Genomic DNA, 20,516 nt, shown 5'->3' on the forward strand with positions numbered 1-20,516 from the left:
GCTGCATGTGGAAGCTTAAATTTCACTGAAAGTGGGCGTACGATATTTGTACAGGAAGCACGGTAACGTTTTGGAAAACTGTTTTTTTAGAAAGAAGGAATTTTTGTTTGAACCGCATCTTTATTTCTATTTCATCATTTTTATTATTTCATTATTGCAGCAAAATCCTTCACAGTTTCATATTTTATACGCCAAACGCAAATTCAATATAAAATTCAGCTCAATATAGAAGAGAACGTTATCTGACATTTCCTGTATGTACAATCCTTTATGTGCTAATCTAAAAATAATGAATTCTAATGCCAATTCAATGCCAAAAGATTCATCCGAGAACGCCATCGCGCGAAAAGTTCGTAAAGTAAAGCGTCTTCCTTCGTCGTGCCTCGGATCTTTCGGATCGCGTGCAAATGCGTGCAGCTGAAACCATAAATTCGCATGGCCGATGGCGCGCCGCAAAATAAGCAAAGACACGATGAAGCTTCGGCCGTCATTAATCGCTCTCGATCGAAAGCTCAAGGAGCAGCGGTTGGCGCGGCGTGAATAATCGCGTTAACGACTCGACACGTTGATTGACACGGTCCATTAATCGCGACCAAGCAAACATTATACCGTTGCAACGATTTATTAATTCAACGATCAATCGATCGTCAAATGGACACCCGGACTGTTTAATAAAGATCGATCTTTTAATCGGCGCGAAACCTCGTTGCGATTCGAACTTTCGTCATTTATCGTTCCGCCCAAACGTTTCAATCTTACCTCTCTTTCGGTTCTTTTGCTTCGTTCGTTTTATTTATTCTGCTACATGCTTCGCGTGCACGATCGAACGATTTAATGGTAAAGCAGATGGATATCGAGATCGAGATAGGAATCGAAATTCGTATTACGCATATATGCCAATGCCGAGAAATATTCAGACACTTGCATCTCTTCGACAGAGTGGAATTTAATTACAAATTTTAAGGACAGACAGATTTGTGATTATACAGGCTGAATGAGAATGTTGGTCGGAAAGTTCATAAGCATATGACCTTGTTTTCCAGCAACAGATTGTTTTGTGTTGCAACTGTTGTTTATCTACCTCCGGAGAAATTGCTCCAAGTGACCAGGTGCAATTTCGATAAAAGCGTGAATGCAGCGCGTCATAAATTGTCCAACTCGCTCGAACAACTTACACGGATTTGTCAGCAACTTTGACCGTCGCGTTAACGAAGAATTTCAACGCTGTTGACTGACGTTTTATAAACAAGAGACTCTAAACGCCCTTATAACTAATAATCGAATGGTTTTAGGTCCGGAGGATGAGCTGGTGAGGAAACAAGGCCAACAGGATCTTTCCATTTGCCATCGTTTGAAACGGTTGATTTAAGTGACGTGCAACAGCACAAAATAGACTGCACCTCAAAAACAAGGTCATATCGGACATATGTTTACAGGTATGAACTTTGCTTCTTATTTTAGTGTGCTGAATCAGCCGTACTTTACACATGTTCTGACTCACCCTGTATAATAAGTACCTCCTTATATGTATGTGATAATTAGTGCTGTTATATGTGCAGTAAGATTCAAAAATAAATTTCACGTTACAACATTCTACTATACATACGGTGGCTCGCGAAACTATTCGAACATTCCTATTAGAAACTTTCTATCTGTATAATACACGGATCGTTTTGAAATCTCATTAGCTCCATTACGAGACACGGCTATCACGATTGTCGATGATCAAATCTCAGACGAATGTGAAAATATAGGAGTTGCAAGATATTTATTGGAACATACACATCGCAACAATCAGCAAAATATTTGATCATCCGTTATATTAATAACCCACGATATTTAATGAGACTATCTTGAGCATTAATTGTATGTTTAAGACTACTGTTCACGCTGTATACTAATTTTTCCATTAAGAGTACGCTTGCAATAAATATCTTGTCATTGGACTTGTAGCGGAACATGAGTCAACAGAAGATTCAAATCGGGAAAGACTCGTATTGTTGTGTCTTGGAATGGCAACGTTGTTTTGGTTTGCTAGGTTCAAATGTAAACAAATTCCGGACAAAATATTATCGTTGTTGTTTGTAATCGTCAATCGGAGTTGCATTTGAACTTTTTAAAATACCACCGGTCGATACAAATAGACGAACGTGCTCTCTAAGACAGTCATTGTAGCGAATGTTTATAGCGAGTCAGACATTCGAATAGCAAAGTAGCAGAGTTGAACAGTAGCATTGAAGCATGCGCTATCTCTGTACTTGTACTTAAAGTGATTTCAATATACACTGACTATTACAATTTTATCACTCGTCTCTTAAATAAACCAACACGTATAGTAATATACACAGTGTTAATTTTATTATTACAGTATTAATGCAGAGTGTTAATTTTTTGAGTTACAAGTCACACGAAGAAGATTCTCCTTCTAGCGATATGAAGATCATCAAAGTTATTTTGAAATTGTAAGTGATACTGTAACGATCGGTTAATTGGAAATGGCAACGGATATAGAGAAATGAATGAAACGGAGAATAGACGTTTTATGGGGAATTTGCAGTCGTTATCGAGTGATCGATAAAATTAACGACATTGAAGAGTCGCGTGCGACGACGCCGTGACGCCGCACGCCGAGACGGTGCTGTATCGAGAAGCCACTTTCGCTATTGTTGCCGTGGAAACGTCGCGTACACGAGTCCCTGATATGTGATCCTGACTTTCTTCTAATCACTTGATCACATTTTTAGTCACAGCATTCGAATCGATACTTTTTTTTAATTCACAAATTGTATGGAAGTTTCCATTTGATGTTGTTTCCTAGTTTCTGACTTCTCATTTTCCATTTAGTTATTTTCAAGTGTGAAAAATTGTCAGTAAGTTTCGATTTGTTGCTAAATATGGCAATTACACGTGATTGCTTTAAAATTCGTCGTTGAGTATAAATTGTCAATAGAATGATTCATTTTTTAGGTAGTAGCGACGTTTTTAATTTAAATATGAAAGGTGAATTTTCATAATTTCGATTAATCTTAATCGATGTTCAGCTCTTAATAATAAATGTATTTGTTAAGACGTTTAGTTTTAATTTAAACATTTAGTATTATTTTAAACATATTTTGACCATATATCTAAAATTTTTCATCGACTTTCGTCGATTGAAAAATTCGAAATCATTCGTCGAGCAACGTTAGGAACTTTGATTAAGGTAATTGAAATTTTAATATTGAAATTTTACTTTATTTGCTGCTTGCAGTTTCAATAAGTTTATATATCTTAAGTTTATGGTTAAGACTGATAGAAATAATTCATAGAAACCTAATTAGGTTAGTGTACATTACATAGAACTGTACAATCCTCTGAAATAAAAAGGAGCGTTAACAAGCGTCCGTTAAATCGGCTTAATTAAAGCCGGAATTACTTAACATTTAATAAATATCAAACGATAGAAGGTGAAGCAGCAATCACGCGACGTGAAATATGTGAAAAGCGGGATGTAAGCAAAGATAAAAGCGATATACGTCACGTTTCTCTAGGTTATGATTAAAAATAACATCCGGATGCGTCGTTTGCCAGAACAATGGCAAAGATGATAATATCGTTAACGATAATAACGCGGGAACACGCGAACAAAATGAACATCGTGTCCGATTTGGACTTTATCTTGTATTTAAAACTAATATTTTCTTCTGTTAACTACGATGCGAACGATTTTATGATTCATTGTATACTTTATTAATGTAGTAACACATATTTTTAATAGCAAGTGAATTAATAAAGGAATCAAGATGGGAATGATGTATATTATGAATCGTTAAAATAATCGTCTCTAGAACATTGCAATATTTGTATAGTCATCCAACTTGCAGTTGTAAATTTTTTAAACAGAGATTAATATTTGTATAAGTTCTTCAATTCTTATTCTAAATCGAAATTCTGTGTCGCGAAATAATAACAATTTTCTAAATACTTCAAATTCCACACGTTTCTTCATACTTTCAATATTTTTCCTTGATTTTTTAATTGTGCAATTTTCATAGCAGAAACCACCACAATACATGAAACTGTATATAAAATTAAAACTATAACTGAAAACTTCATCGATATTCCTAATTCCAAATTTCTATTAAAAAAGCATCAATGAAACTATCCACGTATTATGCATATTATTAAAAAATAAATAAATAAATAAAACACAAATGCGTAAACTCGATGAATTTTCTACGCAAGAAAGTTCGAAACTTGATTTATCAATCAGATGGTTATCGGTTATCATGCATGATAATTTTAGATATTTTTACGATCGACGCGATAATCGCAAACGTAGAAATCGGCAAAATGTTAACGCGTTACGTTTAATTTCTGAACCAGTCGTAATTACACGCAGTAACCGGTATACCAGTTTCGTCGCGGTTATTTTCTCCACGCGTTTCTGCAATTGTTGTCCCTGACGGACGTTTCTCTGCATCGTGGAACTGGGTCAAAAACGTAATTCGCGATCTCTTATGCAAAGGTGAACGACATTTCCAATGTAACCGACTTATTACGACATTCAAGTCCTCTTTTGTGATAAATAGCCACAATTTCTCCGATTTAATCTTTTACGATCAAGAATTTATTTGCCTAAAAGAGGGAAAATTGCAATCGATTTCCAGACTGCGGATTTTTACGTTTATGACAGATCTTAAGGCGCCAAGGTTTACGGAATGAACGCGTTACGATCGATATAGAAAATATCCAAAGTAAAGTGGTCGTTCGAATATTCGCCAGAAGAAACAAGTCCAGAAGAAACAACGTTGGTTACGTTTCTTTCTAATATTTACAATCAAATATCATCCTGGTTACTTTGGAAAACTTGGTATGCGAAATTATCACTAAATTCTACCTGTAAATGTTTTTAAATCCTTGCAGAGTCTTACAGCTTTCTGTATAATTATTTTCAAATTTATTTCAGATCGTAATGATTGCATATGTCGTTAATTTACATCATATTTACGTTCATATACGTATTTCTTAAAGATACGAATTTGCATAAACATCCGCAGTCTCTCGATTACAGCTTTTCGAATTGAAAAATATAAAACAATATTTGCTTGCGTTTGTTCTTTCTGTTCTTCCGGTTGGTTTGCAATAAAACGCTTGATACGCTCAATTTAGACCTCAAAACAGGGAAAATTAGATTATTTTGAAAAGCATCGTAGAAACAAATGTTCAGCCGTTTCTCGTCTAAATTACACCGCATAATACAGGATTATCCACTGGCCGATCGAACGATATGTGACTTATTGCTCGTTCCTAGGAAATAGACACGTTAATACGTAAATGAATGAGCGTAGGCTACAAGCGAGTAGCATAATATCTCGCGGTTCTCATCGTTGGTGATAGGAAAGTTTGTTTCGAGTTGAGCCGTGGCGTCGCGTTGGTTATTTAGTAGATAGGAATGCACAGGCCACGACTTTGAAACCACGGTTCGATATCGATTAAATGCCACGCCGAAAGGTTAGACCGACCTCCATCTTGAAACTCCGGATGCGACTTAACTTCTAATATCAAGGTCAGGTTTCGATGACTATTTGCGTGAAAAATTCACGACTAAGTATAGATTCGACATTCGACATATTTGGTTGCAAATTGATTCCAAGAACGTTGGAAATTTCAACGTTAAAGTCGATGATCTAACGCAATTTCTAGGAACATTCAAATCTTACGTCGATTTACTTAACGAAATTCTATCGACTATGTTTAACTATGTTTTCGAAGTAATTAAATCGAGATTAACTCTAATGCAAATTGTTCTTTGTTCAGAGAACAAGTAAAAATGGTGATATTTTGAAAAAGTTAGTGTAATCTATAATATATGCGGATTGAAGTTTCGAATGCTTTACAAGTAAAAACCTGTCAGTCGGTTTCTAGAGAGAAATATTGATTAAATCCAGGGGAAAGAACGTAGAAGAAATAAAGAGAATAGAGGACAAAAGAGGAGAAATATAGGTACGTAACAATACTTGAACTTCTGAATACACCACCGAAGCATTCGACTTGATAAAAGTTTTTTCTACCAACTTGTATCGCGACGCGAACTTTCAATCCACTCGATCTCACCTTCAACAACTTAACCCTGCTGCGGTTTCTGAATCTTTTATGTTTCAACCTCGCTTTAGTTTCAAGGACTTGTCAGGTTTTAAAACGACCATCAACAATTGAAACGAAAAATCGCGCGCATCAATAACGATAATAAAATTTGAAACCAATCTGAGACATGTAGAAATTACAGGATATTTATTGCAAACGTATATTTAATAAAAAAAAATTGGTATACAACATATAACGATTGATTATATTGAGATCTATCATTATACTGGATAATTGACTACTGAAATAGTTTTCTGATCAATCCAGAACACAGGTATACTTGTACTCGTAATTTCTATATACTACATTTCCAGAGTTACTTCACACTTTACCGATGTATAATTAGCTAATCAAATCTTCTTATCAATCTTTATCATAGTACTCGCGTCTCGTTACAGTGCCAATGAAATTTTAATTCTACTCGGTGCATTCATAAAAAGTATCCGCAAGTGTTCGAATACCTTCATTAACCTATATAAATCCGAGGAAAGCGGTAGGCTTAAAATACCTGGCATTGCCCACGTTCCAACAAAACCAAAGGGAAACCTCGAAAAGAGTAGAAAAAATTCATTTAATTCCATTTTCATCCACGTCGGCTCTCGAAGCGCCCCAAGCACCCTCCACCCTTCGAAAGATTGAACCAGGCAGCGCCCGAGGCGTCGACCGCTGACCCACATACCGAACCAGCCTCAAAAACATCAACATTCATCCCCGTTTGCATCACTTTCCTCCAATCCATTCGCCGATTCACGCGATTGTAATTTGACAAAAATCCACATCTGCCCCCCACCACCGCCCCCATCGAATCCACGTTGTACCCCCGTTCGAAAGCATAGCAACGCGCATCCCCGAACGATCATCGTTGCAGTCTGTCGAACCCCATGCGCCAAACCCCGTGCGCGGGTGTGTGTCTCGGCTCGCAGGTGGTTCATCCTGTTCATGGTGTATCTGCAGCGTTTCTCACCTTGGCGACGACCCCCTTAGTCCGTTTGGTGCGCTATCGATCACACGCTCCACCCACGAAAACCCCTGCAAGCGGCGTGGAGAGCGGCGTCGTGCCGCGTACAGCCTCCAAGTCTCTGCTCCTCTGCTTGCGATAGGTCGCGGTCTCGGTCGTCACGTGACGCACAGGGTGCACCGACTGACACGGTTCCTTTCACAGTGTCCTCGACGTCGCTATCGTTCACAACCGGCCGTATCTACCGACGATCCGTGGGTTCAGTGTTATCGGACGATCGTTGCTCCAGAAGAACTTTTGAAAGACAGAGACAGACAGACAGACAGAGAGCAAAAGGAAAAGCCGAAATACACGAATGATACGCGTTTGGCTCGCGACCGGGGAAAAGTCTGACGCGGTCTCGCCCGGTGTGCACGGAAAGCGTGTATCGGAAGGAAAGGAGGGCGCACGCAAGCGCAACCGGCCGTCGTCCTAACCTCCACTCGATAAAACGTCCTCGGTTCTGTCGGTTTCTCGTTACGTCAGCGTACGTGTTGCGTCAGCGGGGACGCGTGCGCGCACGTGGTGGCTCATTATGGGCATAACCATCGGGTACGCTGGTTTTGCGTGCACGCACAAAGCTGTTTGCTAGTATTTCGAACAGAAGAGGGATGGAAGATGGTGTGTTGGGGATGAGGGCGGAGAAGGAAGGGGGTGGTCGACGGTGGTGCCGGGAATCTGTGGTGCGTTCGGCCGGTCTATGGGAGATGGAACGGTCGCGCTGCGTGCACCTCTCTCGCGGGGGTGGTAGGGGCTGTTCGTACGTTCTGCTTTCGTTTTCGTTCGGAATTTTCGCGAGCTGTGGCTGTGTTCGCTTCGACGTATCCCTTCGACCAACTTTCTCTGCCTTCCTTTCTCTTTGTTCCAAGGAACAGTGAGAACAACGGTGAGTTTAGGCAATTTGGCAGTTTGTTGGTCGCTGACGAGTCAAGATGATCGTTGCATTTGGAATTGTCCACATTGGATTTAGTGATTGGTTACGGTTGTTCGGCTTTGTGAATCGAGTTTGGCGGTTTGATAATGGCGTGAGTGAACTGCTGTTTGGCAGCCTGGCAGGATCGAAGGGTGGAATGGGGTTAGTGGAAGGGTGCCAGAGACGTGGCAACGATTTTACGAAAGGATCGTTCGTCATGCGATAGAAATTGTGTTCTAATATTATCTTAAGATAAAAAAGTGTCTTTGTATCTTGTTTTATTAGTTTTTTCTTTCTTGTATTTGTGGATAGTCGTTCGAGAATCGTACAAGTGACGTGGATAATAGTAAGCGAATTTGTACAGATGTTATCGTTGTAGAAGTCTCGTAAGAATGGCCGATGAACAATGGTATTACATTGTGCCAGGAGGTTAAACAAATGATTTAATACGCAATTATTTAATACGCCTGCTACGTCGGCGAAACGTCTCGTCCGCACAATCGATTAAACCTTTCGTTTGGCGTCAGAATTCCTAACAACCACGAAATACACGTAACGGCAAGTCGGCGAAGGTTGCCAGGAAAGGTTGAAACAATCGATGAATGGTGCTGCGTATTTCACTGTCTATGTAGTAGTTCGAACAAACTTTCAATATTCGTAATAATAAAAATATAAAAAGATGAAAATAAAATTCGAGGAATTGATTAGAAAATAGTGCGATTGAATGTGATAGATTTTTGAAAGGATTCAGATGATTTAATGAGAAATAGATTGGAAGAATTAAAATTGAAACTTCGAACATCAACATCGAGAAAGTTAATTGTAAAATAGCGTGATTTAAACTGTGATTAAACATTTGATGTGCTGATTAAGAATGGATTCGAAGAGTTAGACGTAGATGTAATAGAAGTGGATAATTCATCATAAAACGATTATACATTATTCAAAAGTAGTTTGCTTCATAAAGGACGGGAAATGATCCAGTGAAAGGGAAAGAGCCTAAATATGCAACGCGGACAAGCCACCCTCGGTTGAAAGAGAGTCCGCTGTATGTCGGTCGAACTTGCGCAGAATGTTCGAGAATTTTATGAATGAAAGCTCGCGCTAACGATTGACCAAACTCCGGATTCTGATTCAGAAAATTACCGCATAATTTATTCCCTGGCATTTATTCCAAGCCTACTTTGAGAATTAACAATTCTTTTTCTTAATCGTATTCCTTACTCTCGTTTTCGCTTCCCTTTACTTTTACCACCTTTATTCGTAAATTAGTTAGTTAGAAAGTAGATACGTATTTGAAAATTGTTAGATATCAATGTAGGAAACTGTTTATTTAACAGTGGACCTATCAAATCCTTCAGAATGACTGATTTCAAATTTTCTTTTCTCACAGCTGGAACATACAGTTGTTTTTGCAAAAATTAATATTGCCTCTAATCTAGACACAGATATAAGTGTATAGATTTATTTACTTAATTAATGTCATTTGAATTACACTTATTAATATATACAACATCTAAGTCGATAGTCTTAGTGTTGAATTTTATCTTTTACACGAAACCAGTTCTAATTGTTAATGATTTACTCGTAGAGAAGGGTTAAGCATAGTTAACAATAAATATCTTGAGATATTTAAAAATCGAAAAAGTTCACTGGCAAAATGAAAAAGCCACAAATGTTTTGAATACGATTACAAGAGAAAGATTCTCCTATCTATCGTCTAAACAAATCATCAACGTAACCTTACAAGAAATATAAATCGTATCAACAGATTTATACGTAAATGTTTGGTGTACTCGATTGTACAAGTGCAAAGTTCCAATCGGAGAAGCTCCAAAACACACGATTAATTGGTAAGGATGTGAGAAAACTGAAGAAACAACGAGGATTCTCTACATACGATACCGGGTGGTTGAAATGTCGCGCAAACTGTATTGAAACGACTATTAGGATACGGATTGCGTGACTTTTCGACCACCCAGTGTGTGAAACGCACCCCGAGGACCAAGAGGGTTGTACCACGTGTTTGCGATCGATCGTCGTGGCTGATATGGAAATGACGATCGAATCCATACGAGAGAAGTTTCTACGAACGGATACCGGAAGTGGGGGGAAGAGCGCCGTTTGAGACGACGGAAGTACGCTCGGCGTGCTGGAGATTGCTTTCGGCGATTGCACGACCAAGTTTTATGCAGATAGACTATTGAAAGACTTTGGGATGAATTGTAAGCGAAGAGAAATTACGTTTACTTATGAGTTGTTTTATCAGCGTATGTTACGATGGCGGTATAAGTGTGATGGAACACACATGCGTGATATGAGCTGGGTGGGTCTGAGGATTATAACATATTTAACGATGAATATATTATTAAATAATAGTTATTTATTTAAAAATTGGTTAAGATAATATAATCTCGTGTGGAATGATTTTGAGTTTCAGGTGATGACGAAAAGAGTAATGATTGAATGAAGAATGAAAGTGAATTTAGGTATAATTGTAACAAATCATGTATATTGTATATACTACCTATGTATATATGTTCTTTTAGTGAGCAAACAAATAAAACATTTAATAACCTTTTTTTTAACCGGATTTTTTAAAATGCAAATTAGAAACTCACAGATTCGAAATCGAATGAGGATTTTGAAAGCCATAATTCAAATTTTAAATTCAAACTTAGACTGTCAAATTCACAATTTAAATTCAAATAGTCAAATTCACAATTTAAATTCAAATAGTCAAATTCACAATTTAGATCTTTTAATTCAAATTCAGATTATCAAATTCACAATTTAAGTTCAGATAGGCAAATTCACAATTCAAATTTTTAAATTCAAACTTAGACTGCCAAATCCTCAATTTAAATTCAAATAGTCAAATTCACAATTCAAATCTATTAATTCAAATTCAAACTGTCAAATTCACAATTTCAGTTCAGATAGCCAAATTCGCAATTCAAATTTTTAAATTCAAGCTTAAACTGCCAAATTCTCAATTTAAATTTAAATAGTCAAATTCACAATTCAAATCTATTAATTCAAATTCAGACTGTCGAATTCGCAATTCAAATTTTTAAATCCAAACTTAGACTGTAAAATTCACAATTTAAATTCAAATAACGAAATTCGTAATTCAACTTTTTAAATTTCAAATTGAAAATATATGAAACCGAATCTCAGTCTTATTCCCAAATTCTTTCTCAAATCTTTTCATCCTTCAACGCATTAAATTCCTCAACAGCCAAATTACCTCACCATAACAATATCGTAGTATTCACCCTTCGAAGCCAATTCTCTCAACTTCTTTTACACGCATCACAAGACACCCCATCTTTTAACATCCTATACTGTAACTTCTCACAGCCACCCTATAGCAACAATTCAAACCAACCTAACCTTTCGTCAAAACCACCCCTTCTCGTGTTCGCAAGCAGAGCCCTCGCTTTCCACCGCGAGATTTACTTCAACCCCCTCGAATAATTTCTCCCTGTCGATAAAATCGCAGCTCCACATTCCCAAAATTACAGTAATTTCATCCCCTGGATCATCTCCGATCCGTTTCGAATCGTATTTTTCTATCGCTCGAACGTTTATCGTTTCGATCATATACGATAATCATATTTTTCGTTTCAAATGCTTACTGATACCAAAAGATAGATCAGGCTACGGATGTTTATCAATTTATAGGAAATTGAAGAATACGAAAATACACATAGTAGGTAAGCACATATAAAATATTTGAAATATAACATACTCGTTACAATATTTAATAAGAGAATCGAATCTCTACTTAGGTTTTATCGCTCTAATCGTATTCGCATGTGTAACTTTCTCGAAAGGCAGTGTTAAATTCCAACGAATCCACGTCGTCCGTGTTCCACCGATAACTCAATAGTCAAATTATCAAGATATTCGAATAATTCAAAATCCTATCTAGCTATGTTCACGAAGAATATAAAATTCCATGCGCATGCGCACCTTACCTATGAAAATACGATATAATTGTAACTATATGTAAACATACGATAAATACAAATAATACAAGTAACGCAAAATCAAGGGGTGAAAGGGTTAAACGATCACTGCTGTACCAACCCTGTATCGCAATGCTCCTAGAGAACCTAACCTAACTTGAACGCATGATCCAAGGGTGAACGTGTTCGAAAAGGGGTGGCTGGTCGCGCGCGCGAACTGATTTGCGTGAAACGCGTGCGTGCAAAGTATCCAGCCGAGCTTCGAAAGCTCGCCGCAGGATGGCGACGCTTCTTGAGGAAACGGACGATGTTCGACCCCTGCAAGAGCCAAGGGCGAATCGGCCAATCGGGGAGGCAGCCAGAACGCAGTTTCAGCAATTCGATGCGTGTCGACCGCCATTTTCGGCCGGCCCTCTATTGCTCGCTTCACTGTCCGCGGATGATTAATGACCCAAACCTTGCCTCCCTTTGATCACTCTTCGTCGCGAGATCGCGAGACGATCGTTGTAGGGGGTTGATGAAGGGAGCAGTAAAGGGTGGTTCGTCCGAGATGGGAGACTTTTTGGGGGAGATTCATTGATTGTTGGCGCGGTTCGTTTCGGGGATACGATGTGGGTAGTCGATGTAGGTTCTGTGGTTCTGGGGTTTGGCTCGTTGATGACGTTTCAATGGGTGGTTTTGGTAAGATCGTTTTAGAAATAAGATGTGGGTGCTTAATATTTTTCACGCTAAACGAGACTCGCTGCTTTTCATTCTTCCAACGTTGAGAATGACCGAGCATTATTGTGCGATTGCATTGTTGTTGTGTCCATTGTTCGCCGCGAAAATTAAGGGTAAAATGTTTGTAATATATTTATGCCCCGACAAACATATTTACATTGTTTTCATACATATCTCATGTACACTCCATCCGTAGGTCATCTGATACTTGGTTGTTTTCGGTAAAATGACGGTTAGAATGTATGCAGGTACGATTTTCCGTATTGATATTTCATCGTTTTGTTTGCCATTTTATTGTTTAAGTTACTCAGGCGAATTATAATGTGCACGATTTTATACTATGAAAGTAATCCGTATTGTGAAATAAAGTTGATATTAACATCAAATATTGAAATTACGCAATGTCAAAATTATGTAATTCTAATATTTTATTCCAATTAAAGTAAACAAGTCTCGGAGATTTATGAACAGGAATACACATATTTTACAGAAATGTGGGAAGACTGAGACCCGATCAATTTCACAGTGTACCGTCAACAATATGTTAAAAAGCTACATGATCTGACGTAGATTCTATAGATTTTTTAAATTATATTCATGAAATGGTTGTGAATGATTAGAAGAATTCGGTCTGAAAAATTGTGGTACGATATCCTTCGAAATTGTGCAAGTACCATTTTCCTTGTTCTAGGAAATTCATTCAATAACTAGGTGAATTTTTCCAAGATAATATCTGGATGCTCGATATAGTGTAAGTTGTACGTTTTACTGTTTGAACACTTGTTTGTATATTCAGTTTAATAATCTCGTGGTTTATTAGGATCAATCACCTTTCTCAATTATTGCCGACTAAATACATTTATTAGAAATGTAATTTGAAAATTTGATAAATGCCCTATCTTTCTGAATTCGAGAGAAAAAATTGACAACATTCGTAGACTCGGTTTATTTCATAGATAAATAGAATTTAATTTGAACATGCGACTAGATACATTTTCGTAAAAAGAGGGAATGAACTCATTGATAAAAGTAAATGAAAAATGGAAACCTACAATTTTGTGTAATTGAATAATACGACATGAAAATAATAACATGCGATTATGGAAAGTATTTCCTTATGAAATAAAACTCTTCTGTTTAAAATCATCTTGCCTCATCAGTTTTACAGGCTCTGGAAATTGAAGTCTTCAAGCCATCGGATCATCTTTCCAATCATAGCCTGTCGTCGAGACAATCTTCCCCGAAATTCGTCTCGTCGAAAATTTCTGTTATACAATCTCACCATCCTGTTCGTTTCATTCGAAGCACACACCTCGTCGACACTTCCTCAATTTGCCTTTCACCGAGCGCACCATCGCATCCACCTTTCATCGAAAAGTCGAATTACCGCGGAATCACCGGTATTACAGCACCTGTACGCAACTTTTTGACAACGTTTTCGTCGTAAAATTTCCTCGAACACGCAACATTCCCCATCAATTTCTCCGCTCATTCGACAAAAATTCTACAGTGTTAGGCAGTGTCCTTAAAATTTGTATATAATTAATCACTGGAAGGGCCTGATGCGGTGCAACGCGTAGCAGCTTAATATATTCGTCGTACGCTTATGGTTAATTGATATAGTATACGATAAGCAACCTTACAAGAACCAGTGTAATTTAAAACATTTACTTCCTGAATCTGCAGCGTTCGAAGTTCAGTGCTGTTACCTAAATGCTGAAATATAAAGAGCGTTTGTAATATCACCGATCAAAATGCAGAACAGCGATCTACAAGTGGAAATAGGGTTCACTTTCAGAATTTTTATACGCATAAAATAAATACGATCGACTTTTCGTATTCTACGATGCAAATCCTTCGCCAAGTCTGTGTTTCGTTCTGCGTTCAATATTTGTTTACAGCTTTATAGTAAAGATGTGAATAACTAAAAAATAACTAAAATATCAGGTTGTCCAAAAATTGTCTTTCTTTCGCAGACATGTCTTTTACAACGATGAATATTTATACAAACATGAAACCTAATCTGTCAAACGTTGTGATCTTTACTTTGATAGAACGAAATGGATCATACGTAATTCGATAAAATAATATAAAACGGAAAATATTGTGCATCCATTATTTCCTTGTAAAACGAAAGAAACTTTTCGGACGACCTAATATAAAGCTATAATAAAGTTTGCGGTAAAATTTTATATAGCATTTTTTCTTATCTTCGTTTACGATAGATTATGCAATTTGTGTAAAAATGTTGAAAATATTCTGTATATACGTGAACTGATACAATTATCTTCGTTCGCGTAAACGAAAACGACAGAGGAAGATAAAGAGAAAGATAATATGTTACACGAAACTCCGTAAAAGTTAAATTATAGCGATAATTGAAATTTATGTACGCATTTCTTTAGATAAAAGAATATCTATCGCACCGAGAAGCGAATGGAGGCCGAATTCGCACCCGACAAAACATGAATCGCCAGCAAATCAGCTTTGCAGTTGCGCTGATCCGTTCCCTTAATCACGCGACGATTCAGCTGCAACGAACAATCAGCGATATCAGCACTGCGTCATTATCATCAGCGATAACACGCCGTTCTATACATCCACTCGATGTTTTTAACCGATCCTCGATGCAACAAACCTAACGTTCTTTTAGACCCAGCGAATAGAACCTTTCGAATCTATGAAAACTACTAAATCGCAGTATAAGGCCATAAAAGTATTGCAAAATCATCATCAACGGAAAAATTGGATATTTAAAAATTCTAAAACTTTTTTTGTGAATATCTCGAGTCATACGTCCCAGTCACGCCGAATACACTCGTCGAATTATCAAAGTAAATCTTCGCAAATCTCTTCTCTGTTTTTCTCATCAAAAACATTAAGTCGTAACGAAAACTAAACCACTAAAGAGTCATTGTCTCAGAAGATAAACAATACTCAAAAAGTTTCCGACGTTTCTTACAAATATCCACGCCGAATTCGCAACTGCAAACTCGATCCTTCCGAATCCACCAAAGGCTTAAAATCTGAACAAAAGTCGCAGGAATTGACAAAGATAGAGCCAAACTGCCATTCACATTAGGTGAACTTAAGCCTAATTCAAACTAATAAACAGTCTACATAAGTAAGTAAGTAGATTGTTCGTCGATGATATTATCAGTTGGACACGACATTGTCAGACAATGTACAATAGAGAGCTGAAAAGATGCTCGTCGAAATAAACGCGGGACTGATTGGTTGTTTCTGCTAGGTCCAACGCAATCATAAAGATAAGCATGCATATTAACCAAAAATGTGACGTATACAAACAAAACCGTATAGCAATGCAGTACTTTCACAGCCATTGTGCTCTCTCGCTAATTATTTTTCCAGCTGTGTTAGTACATACATCCGCAGCTTTTCCGCGAACAACATATGCCGATTGGCTGCGGACAATTGTCTGTCAGTATGAACTAGGCTTCAGTGAACCCAGCAAAAGCTCGACTCGATCTGCCGAGTCTCTCTCTCGACTCTCCACAACCCACAACAATTGCCGTGTATGCGATCCTGTTTCCACGGCGGCAGCGGGCGACGACGGCGTCTGCGTGGCGTCAGCTGGGCGTGCCACCTTGCACGTCTGCGTCCGTCTGCCCATGGTATCAGGGTGCCACGCTACCTAAGAAGCTACTTAACTCCCTCTAACGAACCAAGAGACAAGCCAACAAAACCCGATAAGTAACAGGAGTTTCGCAGTTGGATGAACACAGGCCGAACATTCACGACCGAAGAAGCCAAACGAGGAACGTGAAACGACGAAGGAGGTGTTCTCTGTTCAGGAACAAGAAAGGAGGTGTGCTGGAACGTCCAATAAAGATGAAGATATTAAGCAGAGAGAGAAAGGTCAGTCTCTCGTTCTCCTAATCACGAATATTCACAGGCGACGAACGAAGGGGTAAGCGGACAGAGAATGAGTCGAGGGGAGTGATGATTTGGTGGAACCAAACCGGTGCTGCCAGTGCTGTCGCGACGAGGAGAGTGTCACGCTCTCTCTGCTGTGCGTGGAAGAAACGAGGAGAGGGTCGCGCTTCGAGCAAGGCGACAGGAACGCCAGGAAGTAACACGCTTGCTATTGTGAGCAACCAGTACCACTTTGGCGGCTCTTTTTGCCTTGATGCTGGGATTATTAGGAGAAACGCGAGTCTGTCTCGTTGTTCGGCAATAGGAGGTGGCGTTGGAGAGTCTGGATCGAAGCGAAGGTGGTGGAGGTTAGTGTAGTTGCGAGGACGAGGATCATATTGAGTTGCAGTTGTGATGGCAATCTTTTAAATGTGTTGGTTTTTGCAGCATTGAAAGTATACTGGGAAGACTGGAAAGGGATTTTTTGAGAGGTTTTTGGGAAGTTTTACAATTACATTTCGATTACTTTAAACGAACAGCATACAGGATATTGTGATTCAAAATTACTACAGATTATCTCCTTTGAACCTTCAAATATCAATATTTCCATATGAACCTCTCTCGTGAACTCACAAGAAAATTATGATATTGTAAGTAGGTAAATTCCACGACAAATTTAAAAAGAAATAATATTTTCATTAAGTATCTTTCTTTCATTTTTCCATTTATGAAATTCATCAGTCATAGCTTCTGACTAATTCTTATACTGTTTACCAGATTTATTTAGACGTACCAAGCTTATATTCGTCTAACGATCTAATTTTTTGGCATTTCACTGGAATCTGGAATTTTATAAGGATATCTATCTATGTTGAAATATCTTAGAGAAAATATGTTTATTGTTCGATGGACACGAGTTTACACGTTCCGCTCGTTCGTCCAAAACTGCATTAAACGCGGCTGGTGGAATGTGGGTCGATGCAACGTTATAAAAGCGAGTACATCGCGTTGTTTGCTGTTGCAGGAAGAGGTTTTATGAAATTGCGCTGACCCAGTTTCCCTTGCTTTCCTTGTACACGATTGGATTGAATGGCGTCTCGTGGATTGATCCTAGTTTAATGGGGACAGGTACTATCGTCGCAAGAATCTATGTTTGTTTGTCTTTCACTCCTTCAGATATTCTAATTTTATCTCACCTTTGTAACTTATTATCGATAATTGACGATGTAGAAAACGATAATTCTAAGGATTGTTCATAGTACTACGTATAGATTCCAACTTCAATGCGACTGTTAGGTTCGTGACATGAAACGGAGAAAGTTTGTGTTTCAAATAAGATGGAACTTATTACGCTCCATCATTCAGTTATTTAAGAAGAACCAATAGTTTGTGAAATGAAAATAAGTTCCTTGGAAATATTTTCTTCGTGTAACAGACACAATTAAACATCTTTGAAATTAAGAAGTCAAATTATTCGATTCCACTTTTCGAAAAATCCTTAGTTTTATCTGTTACCAATCATGTTTGAACATAAAGTTGTCATATTACGTTCTCCTACAATTCACATTCAATTAACAGCACAATCGATTCGTTTCTCGATATTTTTATTTTAATTATAATTATAAGAATTATTATATTTTAATTATAAGAATTATAGATCTCAGCAATGATCATTTTCCACCACTTCTAAATGTAAAACTATTATGTTACACCTTTTCCGTCTAAAATACAGCTCTTAAAAATCGAAGCTAAAAAGAAGTAAATTAAAGGAAAATCTTGTACCTATTTTGTTTGTATACGTCTGTTAATTGTTGTTAATTAAATAACAGCAAGATTCGCTCATTGTTTTCAAAAATTTTGCACTTTTTTCACTATGGTAATTGAACATTCATAGTTTTTCACAATCTAACATTTCTGACAGGTTAAGATGAATCCATAAAATGTTTCTTTACCAGGATAAATCATTTTCAGCGTGGCATTTGGGAAACGTGTGCGTCTGGACGCTTGGAACAGGTACCATACCTGTAGTATAGTTGCCATACTTCTTTAACGAAAAGACAGTAAAGATAGTCAGGAAACTTGTTAACCAAAAGCCAATAACATTTTACTTGGCTGGCTTATTTGAATTGGTAAACTCAGTTTCGATGGGAAAACCAAAGGTATATTCTTTTATTTATTTTAACCGAAGAAAAGAAACATTTCCTGTACATATGCACATTCATACGACCTAATGCTTACATATCTACTTTTCCGTTGATCAGCGGAAAATCGTGGCTAGGCGAAACTAAAAACGTAGCCGGTTCCATCGGAGACAGTGGCACGGTGTGTCAGTGACCCTGCGGTCGAGGCTGCTGCAGCAGGAAAACGCGAAACCACCGCACGGGTAGATATCGATTTGTCTGTGTTCGCTAGGAAAAAAAGTTGGCCGGCCTTCTGACGTTCGCCGCTGATATTGCCCGCAGTTCACGCTGACGTGCCATTTACTCACTCGAACGACCTCCTCACGGCCGTTCGTTCTACCTCCTGCCGTTCCACCTCCTCATCAGCGTTCAACGATCGTTCGTTTTATCGAGGAAGCTCAGGATGAAAGATAATATCGAGACTGATTAAATATAGCAGAACGTTCCAGCAAAATTTTCGTCCTTTTAATGGGAATACGGGAATACGAGAAGAGAAATATTGGAATCTTTCGACTTAAGACGGAACTTAACTCTTTGGCGCATGGATGAATATGATGTTTGTTTGAGAGAACAACGCTTGGATAGGAAAGGAAAAGACGTAACTACAAGACTGTTTTCTTTCCTTAAACGCGGACAAAAATTGCTCATTGTGCGATAATTACACTGATACACTCTAGTGTGGCAATGACGTAATAATTGCAAGTGCAATTCTCAAGAGTCCCACCATTTGTAAACACAAGATGGAAAAATAGTGAAGTCTCGTCTCCATCGAAGTAAACCGAGCAACCTGCTTGTTGTCTTTTTTACATCTCCAACAAGTTAAAAAAATATACCAAATGTCCAGCTGGACGAATTGTAAAGTACAAATTAAATAAATAAAAAAAAATTTTTCCAACAAACAGCAGCTTATAGAAACATTTTGTCCACACTGAAGCAACGTAATCTGTAGCTGGATTCGCACTGAAGCGACAACGAGGAATTTTTTGTCGCTTTTTGTTGTTACGTGTTTCAGAACATTTCCAACGAACAGTAACTTACAGAAATAATTTCTGTACATTGGTGCAAGTTTTTGACAAACGTGGAACAGCAAGAAGTTGCTTGATGTTGTTTCAATGGAGACGAGGCTTAACACGTTTGCTACCAGCGTAAATTTAATTTTAGTCACTTGGATTCAATCGATTTGAAGTCATCGCTAATGAGAACAAGTGTATGCAGAAACTTGGAAAGATATTTCAAGCCAAATAGCAAGTTTACACCGGTAAAATGATTGTAATTTTAACTTGCTCGAATGTAAATAACAAAACGACCAGATAGTAGATTGAATTGTAGTAGATTAAGTCATCTGAATGAAGCTTTAGTCCACGGAATACAAACTGGCATTTAACGACTACAAAAAGCGTTGACCTTGAAGCAGATTTTTTTTTTGTCAAGTTCTACATTTCGTTTTTAAAGTATCAAATTTCTTTAGTCACGTGCCAGTACTATCAAATGACATGAAATTTAATAAGCTTGGACCAAATTAATTAATACCTGTGTAGATGCTATAACAAATACAATGATGTGCCAAGACCTTTTCCAGTCACTATATATTTATAATATAGATATGATCTGTCTATAAAATCCTAAACCTTTTCCCACCACTTTTTATAATTCCACCTGCTAAACTATTCACAAAACCTTTCCCCATAACAACCACCTATCAACCATCACCAAAATCATCCCTAAATTAT

The 20,516-nt window shown here is 37.8% G+C and overlaps 1 protein-coding gene and 2 long non-coding RNA genes across 4 annotated transcripts in view; 2 read left to right on the forward strand and 1 right to left on the reverse strand.

Annotated features, from left to right (window-relative positions):
* LOC138180368 (ras-related protein Rab-37) overlaps positions 1-20,516 on the reverse strand; it is a 175,022-nt gene that overhangs the window by 144,562 nt on the left and 9,944 nt on the right. The window contains exon 1 of one of the 2 annotated variants that reach the window (XM_069114163.1): positions 7,091-7,512. The exons of the other annotated variant lie outside the window; for it this stretch is intronic. The gene's annotated coding sequence lies outside the window, so the exon portion shown is untranslated. Of the gene's footprint in view, positions 1-7,090; positions 7,513-20,516 lie in introns of those variants that run through there. 2 annotated transcript variants of the gene reach the window in all.
* Positions 1,137-18,629, forward strand: LOC138180369 (uncharacterized). Its single transcript, XR_011173281.1, has 6 exons — positions 1,137-1,436; positions 16,103-16,559; positions 16,647-16,974; positions 17,054-17,260; positions 17,631-17,734; positions 18,578-18,629. It is a non-coding gene; the product is annotated as an uncharacterized LOC138180369 (long non-coding RNA).
* LOC138180038 (uncharacterized) lies at positions 18,652-19,641 on the forward strand. Its single transcript, XR_011173184.1, has 2 exons — positions 18,652-18,765; positions 18,868-19,641. It is a non-coding gene; the product is annotated as an uncharacterized LOC138180038 (long non-coding RNA).

Source organism: Bombus flavifrons, chromosome 5 (assembly GCF_040668555.2).
Source record: "Bombus flavifrons isolate JBK064 chromosome 5, iyBomFlav1_principal, whole genome shotgun sequence".
In the NCBI taxonomy this organism is placed as follows: Eukaryota; Metazoa; Arthropoda; class Insecta; order Hymenoptera; family Apidae; genus Bombus; species Bombus flavifrons.